General features: G+C 37.6%; 1 protein-coding gene across 2 annotated transcripts in view; it reads left to right on the plus strand.

Moving 5' to 3' along the window:
- Positions 1-17,162, plus strand: part of Setd4 (SET domain containing 4) — a 108,865-nt gene that overhangs the window by 61,874 nt on the left and 29,829 nt on the right. The window contains exons 16-17 of one of the 2 annotated variants that reach the window (XR_015451725.1): positions 14,023-14,136; positions 14,964-15,059. The gene's annotated coding sequence lies outside the window, so the exon portion shown is untranslated. Of the gene's footprint in view, positions 14,137-14,963; positions 16,868-17,162 lie in introns of those variants that run through there. The other variant, XR_015451726.1, reaches the window with a different exon arrangement.

Below are 17,162 nucleotides of genomic sequence, written 5' to 3' on the forward strand. Positions count from 1 at the left end.
CATCCCAGAATTTCATTTTCCCATCTCTGATGCAGTGTGGGTCATCCCGGAGAAGTGTGGTCATCAAGGAAGCACATCCCTGTTGAATTTCAATCTATATCACAGGGTTTTATTTTTGTTTTTGCAGTGCTAGGGATAAAACCTAGGGTCTTGTGTATGCTCAGTGAATGCTCTACTGAGCTATGTCCCCAGCCCTAGAGTTTTTTGAAGAATATGAAATGGACCCAAGAATACACAGTCTTGTATCACACAAGGACATTTCAATCAATGACAGACTGTAGACAGTGGTCCTAGTGGTTGCATAAGATTCTATCACCTAGTAACATTGTGGCCACCTTAATTGTCTAATAACACGCTATGATGTTCACTCAATGATGAAAACGCCTAATGACACATCTCTCAGAACACTGTCCCCATTATTAAATGGTGCATAACTATACTTTATGGCAGCACATAACAAAAGTCTGTTTCTCTTTTTCCTTTGCCCCAGGAGAACTCTTCCTCAAATGTGTCTTTCTATCTGACCTTGTATCTTTTGGGCCACCAAATCTTTCCGAGGCCCTTCTCCATCTGAGGAGTCCTGTTCTCTCTCTTCTTCCTTCCTATTGATCTCTTCATTTCTGTTAAACCTCTACTTCCTCCCATGTCCCCTAAGGGGCCCTACCTTATTTCCCCTTGGCCTCTGCCTTGTGATCAGTAGTTCCTTTCCACCCTTCTACCCGCTCCACTCCTTGCTCCCCATCCTCATCTTTCAGTGAATAGAGCTGGAAAGAACTTCTGGATCCCTGTATGTGACAGAGAAGAGGAAGTGGGAACATCATTCCTGGCCTGCTCAAGTGATCAAATCAGCCCATGTCACTAAAGGTGTTTTCCCTGTCAAGAATGTTCAAGAGTGTCAAGAGTGTCAAGATTGTTCAAGAGTGTTCTTAGCATCAACCACTCTGACATATATTATATTAAGAGCTGATGTCAGCTGGGCATAGTGGTGAACTCTACCCCTCAGGGAGGCTGAGGCAGGATTGAAAGTTCAACCCCAGTCTGGGCAACTTAGCAAGTTAGCAAGACTCTGTCTCAAATTAAAAAATAAAAAGGGCTGAAGGTGTAGTGCAATTGAAGACCCTGGATTCAATCCTGAGTACCAGTGATGGTGGCGGGGTGGGAGTGGGGTGATGTCTGATGTCTCTCATTTCCTTTACCAGTTTGATCGCCAAAGGTTCCTCTCTCTGTTCTGAGCTTGGTGTGTCTTTAGCCTCAGAACAGGAGTTGGAGGAGGACCTCTTTACAGGTAGCAGCACCACTTCAATTTGTACCTTAGATAGCTCTGTGTTCAGGTCCTTCTGACCCTTGTGAAACTGGCTTCTTACCCGCTGCACCACTTGCAAGAGTCAGTGCTTCTCCCAATTTCCCCCTTTCTCATTCCTTTCTCATCTTTACCACACCCTTTGGAGGGGAACTCCAAATTCTCACTAAATTTTCAAAAATTGAGATATAATCCATGTATCATAACCTTCCCCTCCTTTTTCCCCACTGTTTATTGGTACATTTTAGGTATAAAATACAGTTATATTCATCATTGGGATCTTGTACCTTTATAGGAGTATCTTGGTTCTTATCTTTTTCCCCTTCCTCTGCCCTCCCTTCACCCCCTCCACCCTTCCCTATTTGCAAAGACTTTGTTTCCATTTTTTCCCTTTTCTCATATTTTTTCTTTTCCCTTCTTTCCCTTCCCCTACCCCTCCCACTTCCCCTGATCCTTTAGACCTTTTCTTCCTATTACACAATATCAATTATACATTTTTAAAATTATAATATCAAGATCTAGAAGCCATTACCACAGATTTTACAGAATTTAAAAGGATATAGACTGTGGTAATGTCCTCTAAATTTTGATAGTATGATTAAAACAATGTATAATTGATATTGTGCAATAAAAAGGAAAGGTCTAAAGGAGCAGGGGAAGTGGGAGGGCTAGGGGAAAGGAAAGAAGGGAAAAGAAAAAATATGAGAAAAGGAAAAAAATGGAAATAAAGTCTTTGCAAATAGGGAAGGGTGGAGGGGATGAAGGGAGGGCAGGGGAAGGGGAAAAAATAAGAACCAAGATACTCATGTAATGGTACAAGATCCCAATGATGAACGTAACTGTATGTTATACCTAAAATGTACCAATAAATTCAATGGAAAAAAAAGGATATAGAAAGCATATTACAAAAATATTTTTTGAAATAAAATTTGACAACTGCAAAGAAGTACCTTGGAAGACAAATTAATGAAACTAACTCTAGAGGAAATATAAAATTTCAATAGCACCTATTAAAGTATATTCCTAGCTTGAAAATCTACCTATATGACAAGAACAGGCTCATATACATTTTAACTGATAAATTATATCAAACATTGAAAACAGAAAAAAGAAGGATACATTTCTCCCCTCATTTTAGGAAATCAACATTGTGCTAATCCTAAAACTGGATAAAGATAATAGAAGAAAAAAGTATGAACATAGATAGAAATTTGTTTAACAAAACAGTTAGAAGTCAGATCTGGCAGTATGTAGAAAGTGGTTTTATCATAGGGATGGCAGTGTTGGTTCAGCATTAGGAGATCCACTGCCAGAAGTCATCGTTTTAACAGAGGAAAGGAAAAAGTCATATGATCCTGTCAGTGGTTGGAGAAAAAGTATTGGATTAGATTCTCCAGCTGTTCATGGTAAAAGCTATCAGAAGACTAGAAGTAGAACAGAACCTTCTCAACAGATTAAAGACATGTACTCCATACTTCCAGCAAAAATGCCTTATATGAATGGAGAAGATACAATGGTTTCTCCCTTAGGTGGGGAACAAGGGCAGATATGCCTTCCCTTCATCTGTCCATTAAACTTTGAAACATAGGCCCAAACTAAAATAGTCTGGCAATAAAATGACACAATTAGGGTAGGATTGGCAAGGTAGAAGTAAAATCTTTATATGCAGAAGAAATGATCATCTACAGAGAAAATACTAAGAAATCTCTAGGAGCTCCTAGAAGTTGTATTTGAATTTAGCAGGATTAGAAAACACAAGATATGTATAAAAATTCAGATCTATGTATACTTGCTGTAAATGAAGAATCAGATGTTGAAATTTAAAAGTTATGTAGGAGTACAAAGGACTCAGAAAAGTAAAAAGAAAAAGAAGAACAGTGTTGGAAGACATTTAGTATCTAATTTTAAGACTTCCTCTAAAGCTACAGTAATCAAGGCAGTGTTGGTGTAAGGAAAGACATATAGATCATTTGAATAAAACAGAGAATCTAGAAAGAGAACCACACATATATGGTCCACTGAGTTTTGAAAGATTATTAAACATTAACATTTTATAGAATATAAACTCACTTCAAGAGCCGAGGAAAAGATAGTGTTTTCAGCAAGTGGCACTAGAACCCCTGGTATCTGTATATAAAAAATTAACCTCAACCCCTTCTTTCCATACATAAAAATAACTTGAAGGGATCTATGAACCTAAATATGAAAGACTAAAACTATAAAACTTTAAGAAGAAATTATAAGGGAAAATGTTTATGAATTTAGGGCAGAACTTCCTAGGATACAAAAAACATGGTGTATAAAAGAAAAAAATTGATAAATGAGATTCCATCAAAATTTAGAACTTTAAATGACATTGTTAAAATGAAAAGTAGTTAATATTTTATATGCATATTTACAATGCATATAACCTCTGACCAGAATATATAAAGAACTCTTATAGCTCATTAATAGACAACCCAATTAAAAAGTAGACACAAGAAGATGATAAATAGCCAGTGCAGCACAAAGAAAGGTGTGCAACACTAGAATCAAAAAATACTAATCAGCACAATAACAAGGTTGAATTATACACTCATTAGGGAGATGAAGTTAAAAGTTTTAAAAGCCTTGCCATGACTTTTGTTTTTGTTGGATTCTCCCCCTTTGAGTTTAATTTGTCATACCCACCGGATTCATTCTGCTGGGTTTCTTGGGGTTGTGATCCTCATTGTCTTTTCCTAGGGTATTGTCTAAAATTTTTTTGGAGTGCTGGTTTAGTATTCATGAAGTTCCTAAGGTGCTCTTTTTCATGAAAGTATCTTATTTCTCCATTAATTTTGAAAGATAGTTTTGCAGGGTACATCAATTTGGGTTGGAGGCTGTTTTCCTTTAGGGCTTGAAATACATCACTCCAAGCTCTTCTTGCCTGGAGGGTTTGCATTGAGAAGTCTGCTGTGATTCTGATGGGCTTTCCTTTGTATGTGATTTGTTTCTTTTCTCTCACTGCTTGTAGAATTTTGTTCTTCTGTTGGATTTCTGGAATCCTAACTATTATATGCCTATGTGTAGATTTTTTTTGATTAAGGCTAGTTGGAGTCCTATATGCCTCACTTATATGTATGTCAAGTTCTTTTCCCCTGCTTGGGAAGTTTTCTGCCATCACTTCTGTGAACAGTTATTTTATGTCATCTGCACTCTCTGCTGTTTCTTCGTTGACTCCAATCAGTCTTATGTTATGCTTCTTTGTATTGTCTAGCAGCTGCTGGATTGATTTCTCGTGGTCCCTTACAATTTTAAAGCAATTTTTCTTTTCCTGGTCAGTAATTGCAATCTTATCTTCTATATCTTAAATTCCATCCTCACATTGGCACATTCTGCTGTGTAGACTTTCAATGGAGTTTTTAATCTCCTGGAAATCTGTTTGCATCTGTTTTATGGATTCCATTTGTTTCCTATGTTGGGATTACATCATGTTCCTCAGCTCCTCTATTTTTTTATCTGTGACTTCTCTAGATTTATTAATCATGTCTTGCACTATGGGCACAATCTCTGCTGTTATCTGAGAACATATTTCTGATTTCATTTTTTCCATATCCTCTTTTGTTGCTAGTTTAGGGAGTCCAGGTGGTTGAGTATCAGAGTGTTCCATCTCATTTCCCTTTGAGTTTGCTGTAGGTGATCTGGAAGTCTGGCTTTGAGACTTGTTTATATGTCTTTTCATTTCAATGGCAGGGGGGTGGTAGGTGTGCGCAGCTCACCTCCTCTGCAGTGGGAGTGGTGGTACAGCAGCCCAGAAGCCCCGACCTCTGTGCTGGGAGTGGTGGTATGCAACCCCACCTTTTAAAAGTATTCAATTCTGTGGTGTTTAGTATATTCACAAAGTTGTTCAACTATCTCTACTATCTAATACTAGAAAACTTTCATCACTCTCCCCCAAAATAAAATTACCCATTAGCACTCATGACCAACTGGTTCCTCCCTTAGGCCCCTGGGATCTGTTAATCTGCTTTCTGTCTCCATAGATTTTCCTATTCTGGACATTTCATATAAATGGGATCATATAGTATGTGTCCTTTTGTAAATGAATTCTCTTAGTGTGATGTTTTCAAAGTTCATCCATGTTGCAGCATATATCAGTACTTTATCAATTTTTATGTGGGATAATAGTCCATTATATGAATATGCCATATTTTATTTATTAATTCATGTGCTGATGGACATTTGAGTTGTTTCTACTCTTTGCCTATTATGAGTAATACTGCTATGAACATTTTTATAAGTTTTTGTGTGAACATATGTTTTCAATTCTCTTGGGTATGTAATGAGGAGTGGAAATTTTGAGAAACTGCCAAACTGTTTTTATGTCTACTTTATCATATGTTCCAACCAGCAATGTATGAAGGTTCCAATTTCTACACATCCACCCTGTCATTGTCTGTCTTTTTGATTATAGCCTTTGTAGTGGGTATGAAGTAGTATCTCACTGTGGTTTTATTTGCATTTCTTTGTGATGAATGATATTGAGCATATTTTCATGCATTTATTTTCATGTATCTTCATTGAAAAATGTCCACTCAAGTCATTTCCTTGTTTCAGAATCATATTATTTGTCTTTTATTGAGTTGGAAAAGTGCTTTATTCATTCTGGATACTAGATCCTTAAGACATAGTTTTGCAAATATATCTTGTCCCATCCTGTGGGTTATTTGGACTTTGCTAAGTGTCCTCTGAAGGACAGCTGGTTTTGGTTTTGATGAAGTGCAGTTTATCTATTTTTTTCATTGGTTGCTTGAGCTTTTGGTGTCATCTCATGGAAACCATTTCCTAATTGAGGGTCATGAGGCTTCACACTCATATTTTTTTCTAGGTGTTTTAGAATTTTAACTCTTATATATGGGTCTCTGAGCTACTTAAATTAAGTTTTGAATATAATCTGAGGCAAGGGTCTAAGTGTAAAATATTGGCCTGAGAAATTTTTTTTTGACACAGAAAATTTAGGCAACAAGAACAAAGATGGACAAGAGGGATTCCATAAAACTAAATGCTTGTGCTTTTTAGCAAAGCAAACAACAGAATGAGGAGATAATCTATGGATGGCTCGAGGTGTAGCTCACTTACAGAGTGTGTGCCTTGCCTGTTTAGAGCCCTGAGTTCAATCAGTAGCAACACTAAGACCAGAGAGAGAGAGAGAGAAACAACCTAAGGATTGAGAGAACATATTTATAAGCTATATACCTGTTACAGGGTTAATATTCAAAGCAAAAAGGAACTTAAAAGAAGAAAACATACAACTTGATTTCAAAAAATGCACAAAGACATTTCTTATTAATGGCTAACAGATATATGAAAAAATGCTCATCATCACTAATCATCAGGGAAATGCAAACTAAAGCCACAACAAGGGTTCATCTCACATCCATTAGGATGGCCATTATCAAAAAGCCGGGATAGTAAGTATTGACAAGGATGTGGAGAAAACATCCATACACTGTTGGTGGGCATGTAAATTAGTATGGCTATTATAAAGAATGCTATGTTTTTTCTGTGTAAGAATCTTTTTGGTTTGGATCTTGTACTCTGAGTTACTGCTTTGAAGATAGGGTTACACAGTATATATATTGTTCTTCTCATTATTTTGTTAGGAAATTTTGTTTTATTTTTTCATAAAATAAAAGAATAAAGAAAAACTGAGTGGAAGTTCCTCAAAAAATTAAAAATACAGCTATCACATGATTTGGCACTCCCATTTCTGGGTATATATAAAAAATCTGAGATTCGTATGTTAAAGTGACCTCAGCTCTCCCACCCATTGCTGCACTATTCACAACAGTCAAGTTATAGAGTCAACCTAAGTGTCCATCAATGGATGAAGACATGGTACTTCTACACAATGGAATTGTATTAAGGCTTTAAAAAGAAGGAAGTTCTATCATTTTTCACAATATGAATGAACCCAGAGGAAATTATGCTAAGTGAAATAAGCCAGATACAGAAAGACAAATACTACATGTACTCACACATAGAATCTAAACCAATTGAGCTCATAGAAACAGAGTAGAATGGAAGACACCACAGTCTGGGGAAAATAGGGAATTCTTGGTGAAAGTGTGCAAAATTTCAGATAGATGGAAAGAATACATTTTTGTAGATAAATTTCATAGCATGGTGACTACAGTTATCAGTAGTGTATTATGTATTTCAAAATTGCTAAGAGAGTATATTTCAAATATTCTCACTATGAGAAATAAATATTTGTGATGGATATGTTAATTACCTTAACTTAATCATTTCATTTTGTACACATGTATCATCATTTTGAATCTTACAAGTATAATTTGTGAATTTATAATTAAGATATGATGTTAGTTATGGATTTTTGTAGATGCCCTTTGTCAGGCAAAGAAAGTTCCCTTCTATTCTTATTTTTTTCAGTGTTTTTGACATAAAAGAATGTTGGATTTTTGTTAAATCCTTTTTTGTGTCTGATCATGTGGCATTTGTGCTTTTTTCTATTTTGTACTTTTTTTGTACTATTTTGTGCTTATTTTGTACTTTTTTCTATTTTGTACTTTTTTTGTCTAATCATGTGGCTTTTTGTACATTGATTAGTTTTTATATCAACCAAATTTGCATTCCTGGAGTAAATTCACTTGATCATGGTGCATAATCCTTTTAATAAGCTGCTGGCCTTATTTTGCTGGTATTTTGTTGAGGATTTTCATGCCTATATTCATAATGGATCTTATTCTACAGTTTTCTTTTCTTGTTCTATCTTTGGTTTTCATATTAGGTAACCCTGTCCTTATAGCCTAACTTGTGGACATGTTTCTTCTTTTGGGAAGAGTTTCTGAAGTATTGGTGTTTTTCAGTGTATTTTTCAATACAATCTAGCTCTGTTCTACAATGTAAAAAGCAAAAAGTGAGAAGGAGGGACCCTTTTGTCATCTGTGCTTCTAGATGTTCTCATCTTTGCATGATGCCTGAGTTTATGGTAGCCTCCTTGGACATAAGAGGGCAGCCATCCCAAGTCAACAATGTAAGGAGGGCAGAACAGAAAGAAGGAAAAAACCCCAATTCTTTATGAGCAGTTGAATAATTGACACTGCAGCTCCTGTTTCCAGACCTCTTATTATGTGAGGTAACGCCTACCTTTGTTGTTTAAAGGTATTTGCAGCAGAAGGTATCTGTCTGATAGGCACTGTATCCTTTGCAACATACCCTGGTGCCTTCATTGTCCTCCAGTTTCTAGAGATCACCAGTTATGCCTGCAGAAAAGCACCCTGAGAGGAACTTGACAGTCACTGGTTTTTGTGTAAAAGAAATCAAGCACACCCTCAAGGTTACATGGACTACAACTACCTGGAACATTTAACACTATAGAGGGGTTAACAATTTTGCCCTTTGTATGTGTGGTTAAAATGCAGGACCCATTGGGCTTGAGGAGACATGCATTTGTCTTAGTCACTTTCCTCTTCTTTGAGCCCCAATACCTGATACACACAACTTAAAGGAAGAGAGGATTACTTTGGCTCACAGTTTGTAGAGGTTCCAGTCCATAGCATTGGCTGGCTCCAAAGCAACATGGCACAGTAGAGGGGCCAGGCTAACGAGAGGTGCTAATCACATGGTCCCAAAGAAGCAGAGAATAGTCAAAGAAGGTCCGGAGAAGGGAGATAAACCCTTCTAGGCCACAGCCACAGTAACCACTACTTCTCACTTGACCCTATCTTTAATGGCCAGTTAGCTACGTCTCCATAATCCTATCACCTTTCAAAAGCCCCACTTTTGAGCTCTAGTGGCTTTGGGGAGACATCCAGATATAAACCCAAATTGTAATGACACCATAGCCTTGTGGATTAATAAGGGTTTTCCAGAGGGATGGAACTGAGATCCCTCTGAGATGACCTCCAATTCCCACCTCCTGTACCTGCCCTTTTCAGTTGCCCCTCTCCACAGGGATGGGTTCCAGAACCCCACCGTGGACACCAAAATCTGTGGATGCTCAAGTCCCTTACTTAAAATAATGTTGTATTTGCATCTACCCTACATCCGCCTATATACTTTAAAATTTAAATCATCTCTAAATTATGTATAATACCTAATACAATGTAAGTGCCATGTAAGTAGTTGTTATATATATTGTTTAGGAAATAATGACAAGAAAAATGTCTGTTTATGTTCAGTGCAGACATAGAGTTTAGTTTTCAAATATTTTTGACTCATGGTTGGTTGGATCCTTATATATGAAACCCACAGATAGAGAGGGTGAATCATGTGGTCCCTTTCCCATCCCAAGTGTGGATGGGACTGCGAATGAATATCACAGAACAAAGCCAAATACATTTTACAGACATAAATAAGGTTTCGAGTCACTAGACTTTGAGTTAGTCAAGAGAAAGATGACCGATCCTAAGTGGGCTTGGCCTAGTCAGGTGAGCCCTTAATCAAGACTAGATCTTTCCTATGTATAATTTTGAATTTGAGGATTTGTCAAGAGGACCATTGGTCAAGGGCTTGAGAGCAGCCTGCAGGAGCTGATGATCATCTCAGGCTAATAGGTGGCAAGAAAATGGAAACTTCAGTTGCATGGCCTCAGAGAAGTGAATTCTGCCAATAACCTGAGGGATATTGGAAGTGGAACCTTCCCTAGTTGAGCCTCCAAGGGAAGATGCACCTGGATAACAAGCTGCGTTCAGTCTTGTGATACCCTGAGCACAGAATCCCATTATTACTAGGTTTGTGGTAATGTGTTACAGAGCAATAGAAAACTCACACAGGTACCATTCTAAACATCACTCCTTTATGTTAGGAAAAGATGTTAATGATCGACAAAGAGAATTTGTGCAAAGCGATGTTTGACGGCTCAGGAATGGCTTACATGAAATGCCCCAGCAAATTGCCTTTTCTTTGTTATCATTAAACTGGACACATCTGATGAGACCCTGGCTAAGGGCTAGGGGATAAGTGTTTTATCTTCCCCCAGGCAGTTGCCCACATGTGGTCAGTCCTGGAGAAGCCAGTGCACCTTGTCCTGGCCCAGGAACAACCGTGGTCAGTGGAAACCACAAAAGCATCTCTGGCTTGTATGGATTCTGGGTTCCTTCTGTTGAGTAGAAATCTATTCCAGGAAAGACCACCCAAATCAAAAAGATCCATGGCATCAGGAGGGATGCATAAAAATAGGAATATAATATCTGTTGGAATATTTTCCCTTTATAGTATAAGTCATAGTTATTTCTTGAAACCTTATTACTCCATAAAAAGTGTGTGAGCAGGTCCATTTTGCTAGATAGGTTCATCTGTCCTACCACCAGAGTGGACATAATACATAGTTATTAGGTGCAGCACCTAGATCACGTCCTGTCTGTGTATTGTTAAACTATTTTTACAAAGTGACATTTAAAAAAAGATAGTCAAAGCTGCTGACCTTTTATTAACTTTACTTAAAAAAAGTCTGGAATTATTTTAATGTTATGAATTTATACAGAACAATTTTCTTTTCTTTCTTTATTTACTTTTTTTTCTTTTGGTTTGATGGGATCAAAGGTAGTTGTGTGCATTTCCAGCTTGAAGACAATTAAAAATAAGAGGCAGAGAAGTACCTTTTCTGTTGTTATTGCATTGATAATGAAAATGAGAGTCAGATGGAATTTTGTTTTCAAGTTTAAAAAATGTCCAGTCATTTGTGCAAATGGTTTAAAAGCCTTGAGATTTTAGGAATATGTACTTGCAATTATTCTCTTTTAATAATTAATTACTAATATGTTTTAATCACTGAGCACATTGTTTTGATCATTAAGAATTTACAATGTAAAGATTACTTCAAGGTCAAATTTCAAATGTTAATCATTTTAACCTAATGCATGTAAATCTCTACTGAATTCAGGTTAAAAATAAAAAGTAAGTCATTAATTTGTACTGGCATACTTACTGGAAATTGTCTTTTATTATTCTCTGCTATGGTTCAAGGTCATTTCTTTAATCTAACCTCAGAGCTGGATAGAGTCATCAGAGGAAAAATCATTCTTCTCCCTCTCTTTCTTTCCTTAAAAATACAACTCTCATAGGAGACCTCTTCTAACTTTCCTTTTCTCTTAATTGTTCTTATTTCATCTTTAATTATTTCTGCTGCTAGGATGGTGGTGTTTTTTTTCCTCTTAATTCTGAGAGCAGATTGTGTCACTGGATTCAAGATGCTTAGAATACTGAGAAATCTCAGCGTTATTTTCTGGCTCATGACTTTAGCTTGGTATTTGAAAACTTTGCAAGGCATCTTCTTTCTGAAAAAATAGGCATCCTGACAACTGCAGTCTCTGCTAGCTGTGTTCTGATCAAGGCTGTGTGGGGCAAAGAGTGGCCCCCCATGGGGCTTGAGTCCTGGTACCCTACTTATTGGTTCTGTGCAGTAAGTTTACACCCATCCTGTGTTCTTGCATCCTCATATAGAAAGTGGGGACAGGCAGAACCCCATGCTAAGGGGTAGTAAGTGTGATGGGAAGCTGTGTAGGGTCATCAGCTTCACCCACACTGGAGAAAAAATGTGGTTTATTTTGGCTGCAGTTGATTTTCCCACGAGCCTATTCCACAGGTCACTGGGTAGTATGTGGCTTTAGTCCCACCCAGTTTAAGTCTTAATATCATTCAATTTAAGTTAAAAAGCCCAATTCAATTAAATTAACTCCCTTAAGGGCCAGGGATTTAGCTCAGTGGCGCCGTGCCTACCTAGCAAGTGCAAGGTCCTGAGTTTGATCCCCGGTACTGGAAAAAAAAATAGCTCCTTTAGGCAATAAAGATAAATGTGCCCCAGTAACCTCCCCTTGTGTCTGTCCCTAAATGCCTCAGAGTGTGAGAAGGGGCTTGTCTGTCTACACATCTTTGTGCCCATGCAGGTTCTTCTTGTACACTATTCCCCCTCTTACCCACAGGGACATGTCCCAATATCCCAGACATCCACTTGAAACCATGGCTAGAACCCAAACCTACAGATACTATGCTTCTTCCCTTAATAAATGCCTATGATAAAGTTTAATTTATACATTAGGCTTAGTAAGCAATTAACACTAGTAATTAACAAAAAATAACAATTGTAGCAACATAATACAAATTATGTGATTGTGCGTGTGATCTCTCTCCCTCTCTCAAGATATCTTTTTATTCTACATTTTCACTTAAAGGAAGCACTTTATGGCTTCTTTTTAGCATATCCAAATGCCAACATTACCACCTTTGTGGCTTGGGGCTATTAGTATGTAAAAATAAGGGTTATTTGATGCCAAGTACTGCTGCATATACCACAACCGTCCATCTAATAACAGAGATGGCTACTAAGTGACTAAATGGGCAGATAGTATATACTGCATGGATATGATAAATGAAGATTTGATTCATGTCCTGGGTGGGACAGAATGGGATGTCAAGAGATATCATCACAACACTCAGACTGGTGCACAATTTAAAACTTAGGAATTATTTTTTTCTGAAATTTTGCATTTAATGTTTTGGATATGGCTGACCATGGGTAACTGAAGCCAAAGAAATTGAAACCTTGGAGGAGGGGGCTGCTGTAGTCTGTTCTGTGGGCTCAGATAATATCTCTCTGGAATACAGCCACAATCACTTCCTTGCTGCTTTTTGCTGCTGGCAGATCCCCGAGTCTTATTCTTTCCTGGCTCCAGGATGGGTATTATTTGGCCAGCTGGTTTTCAGTCCCATAGACCTAAAGTGGCCCATGGCAGCTGACTTTCAAGGCTTCCTTTTCGATAATCATGCTCTTTGGGCTGCTAGGTTTACCAGGATTTGTCCGTGCTGGGATATATATGGGCAGCCTGTCAAGTGCCTCTTTCCAAAACCTGCTATAGATTGGAAGGCCAGGAACCTCTGTCTTGAATATCCTCATTTGAAAATGGGACACCTGCTGGCTTGTCTTGACCTCCTGGCTCTGGCCTTTCTTTTCCTTACCACAATTCACTCAGGACCAGCAAGAAGCAGGTCCTCCCTTACTATGAACATTCCATGGGTTTGTCATTTGAGGTTGATTGTTGCTATGCTACAGGCAGGGTGAAAAGGCTGGGTATACATTCTCAGAGCAACTGCTCAGCCTGAAAAGCTAGCTCTGGCTGCAAAATCATCCTTTTGGTCCAGAATACATATCTCCTTGGTCTTTGTTTTTCTTCTATAACCCTTATCTTTTCCCTTGGCGGAGGAATTCTCTAAGACCACAGCAAAGAGAAAGGCAAAAGATAAAAGCACATTAATGCTCTTTAAAATTCTATCTTTGCAATGTTACATTGCATCCAGTGCAGCTTCTGGTTAAAACCCAATGAATATTTGTTGAATGAATGAATAATTATGATGAATGATTTCTTTTTAAACAAATAGACACCCCTTAACATTTTGGTCAACAGTAGACCACATGTTGATAGTGGTCCCATAACATCATATCACGTGTAACATCTAGCTATCTCGGTTTGTGTAAATAAATACACTCTATGATGTTCACAGAATGATGAATTATCTAATGATACACTTTTTACATTCCCCATATTAAGTGATGCATAACTGTATGTATTTCTCAAGCAGATCACTGGCAATTCATAACAGACATCGTATAGCCATTTTACCATGAAGAAATTATAAATCTTTGGTTAATTGTCAAATAAGTAACTCTGTAGTCGACAGAAAAGAGTTTTCTCTTTTCTCCATGAAGAGCAGTTATAAGAATAATAAATTTTTTACCAAAGCAAAAATTGTACTGGAGAAAGCTCAACAGGCGAAGAAGACTTTGTTCTGGCTACTGAAGTAGAGGAGAAAGACCAGAACTGAGTGTTACTCAACTCTCCTAAAACAAAGAACAGGTAAGCTTTTAAGGAATGGGGTGAGCTAGTGAAAAATACTGGGAAGTTGGGTGGGGAGGTTGATCCATAGAGTGTGTTGAATACAGCATGATTTCCCGAGTTTGCAAATGTTTTTCTCTGTGATTATTCCAGTTAGGTTTGCTGATTGGTACTTGTAAAATTAGGCTTCTACTCTGTAAGAAAGACTAGGAGGCTAGGTATAATTTTCCTTCATGATTAGATTTCAGAGATGGCTCTCAGGTTCTTGAGATATTCCTGGGTTGTAAAGTTGGCAAAATTGAAGATTTGTATATTTTAAAGTGGCAGAGAGAAATTTGTAAGTTTTCTAAAGAACATGCTGTTTAAGAAGTCAGGCAAAGTGGTGCATGCCTGTAGTCCCAGCACTCGGGAGGCTGAGGCAGGAGTATCATGAGTTCAAGGCCAGGTTGAGCTACATAGCAGTTCAAGGCCAGCCTGGACTACATAGTGAGACCCTGTTTCCATAAAAGCAGCAGCAGCAGCAGCAGCAACAACAACAATAACATGTTTTTCTAGGAAACATGTTACAAAAAAGAGAAATTGGGACCTAGAGTTAATAAGCTTGGGAAATTGGGACTTAAGAATAAGCTTGTCTTATGTTTAGTCAATCCGGAAGACGTATCAGGGCATCTTGGTTGTGTTAAACCAAGTGGACAAGTGGTTCTCACCTGGGAATTTGGTATGAATATAGTGTTTTTCTACTACTCTCTGTAAATATTTCTTAATGAAGTTAAATGTCATTGAATTAGTAATAGGAGAATGTAGCTAATGTTTTTATTTTGCTTTGTGGGACCATCATCGGGAATCAGAAAAGATATTGGGCAACAGTTTCTATCTGTAGAAGTCCTTCAGAGCCCCAGTCTCATTGACAGGAAGACATTAACCTTGGTTCTTCCCACTTGAAAGTAAGTATTAACAGTGTCATCCCAATTCTTACCTGCCACATTTGTATTGGATCAGGTGCTGTCTGCTAAAATATGTCACAAGTATACAAAGATCTTTTCTAAAAAGTCTGTACTGTGGGGGCTGGGGATTTAGCTCAGTGGTTCTGCCACCTGCCTCATAAGAGCAAGGTCCTGAGTTCGATCCCCGGTACCAAAAAAAAAAAATGTCTGTACTATGGACTATTCCTTCTTGTGTTTCTCTTACGGTTCCATACTTTTTTCTTTTTTAAAGAAATCGTGAGCTGGGGATGTAGAAGAAAGAAAGAGAGAGAGAGAGGGAGGAAGGAAGGAAGGAAAGAAAGAAAGAAAGAAAGAAAAAGAAAAAGAAAGAGAGAGATCTTCTTACTTTATAAAGAAGTTGGGAGATCTTCATCACCATGACTCCCCAGTATTAGAGAAGTTTAAAGAGGAAAACTTCATGGGAGGTTGGACGTTTTGGATAAAGGTATAACTGTAAAGAAAAAAAAACTGATTAAAAGAAAGTAGTCCAGTGCTGAAAGCAATGAAAAAATAACAAAGAATGAAAAGATAAATAGGAAATCTAAGCTAATTGTATTGGTTAGGCTAAGAAGGCACTGACACCTTTTCACTTTGATGATGTTCGCTGTGGAGCTACCAAAAAAGTTGAACACTGTGAGATTCAGAAAAATCTATTAGTAGGGGATAATTAAGTCAGTCTGAATTGGTTGCAGCTATATCATTTAACACAATTTTAGGACTGTTTCTAGCACCTTTCCTTTTAGATATCTTCTTGGCTACATTAACCCGGATTCAAAACAGATATTTACCAGTCCTTATGGAGTTTTATGGTCATTTATATTGATGAAGAAAAATAGTATCATGGACCTATAATTATTTAGCACCGGAAATCATACATTCCAAACAGCTAGTCATGTTTGGTGATTTGCACAGATTTTTGCATCTTAGATTAAGTGTCTTCTGGATTATGTTTCATTGTCTATTGAAATGCTAATAGCTAAGTACAGCAGTAGCAATAGTTTCTAATATCGTAAGGATGTTGAGTGAAAAACCCTCATCCTTTAATTATTAAAAGCTGCATCCACATTTTTCCCTCTGAGAAGCTAAATACAGGTGACTTCTAAGGTGTGTATTTTGTACTTTGAGACACTTTACCATTTGTATATAAAATAAATGTCTAAGGGTTTCTGATTGAAAGTCCTTTTAATTATATTAAAGAACAGAGATTACACCAGGCATGGTGGTACATTCCAGGATTTAGGAGGCTGAGGCAGGAAGGTCGTTAGTTCAAGCCCAGCCTGAGCTACAAAGCAAGTTCCAGACCAGTCAAGACTACATAGTGAGACCTTGTCTCAAGAAAACAAAACAAACAAAAACCAAAACTCCAGAGATTAGAGATAGAACCAATCTCTTCCTATGAACACAGAACTTTTTAATGTATAGTTTATAGTTGATTCATTTCAGAGGTATAATTTAACCCATGTTATTTGCACACCTATGATGTCAGGGTCAAATTATAACAGAGTGATACCTTAAACTCCTCCATCAATCTACACAGTTCTAATGACTGATTATGTTAATGTTTCTGGGATATTGTTTATCATAGGTTGAACTGTCTTCCTCTCAGAACTAACATATTGTAGCCCTAAATCCCCAACATAATTGTATTTGGAGATAAGGCCTTATCAAGATAATTAAGGTTAAGTGAGGTCATAGGGATGGGGCCCTAATTCATATGACTGTACCCTTATAAGAAAAGAGAGACACTAGAGTGCACAGATGAATGATGCTATGAAGACCCAGTGACAAGGCAGCCAAGGAGAGTGAGAGAGTCTTCAGTAGAAAGCAAACCAGTCAGCACCTTGATCTTGAACTTCCAATCTCCAGAACTGTGAGAACATAAAGACTGTTGTTTAACTCTTTCCCATGTCGAGTCTGTGGTATTTTAGTGTGGCAGCACTCACAAACTAGCAAATCCTTTTTCTAAGAAAAGAAGTGGTGGGCCATCATTTTAAATCCAAGGACTCAGGAAATTCCCTAACAGAGCAAAGCCACTGTGCAAATACTTAATTCCTTATCATATTG

This window comes from Heterocephalus glaber, unplaced genomic scaffold, assembly GCF_053883595.1.
Source record: "Heterocephalus glaber isolate CG9 unplaced genomic scaffold, H.glaber_assembly_v1.0 deba00000122, whole genome shotgun sequence".
Lineage (NCBI taxonomy): Eukaryota > Metazoa > Chordata > Mammalia > Rodentia > Bathyergidae > Heterocephalus > Heterocephalus glaber.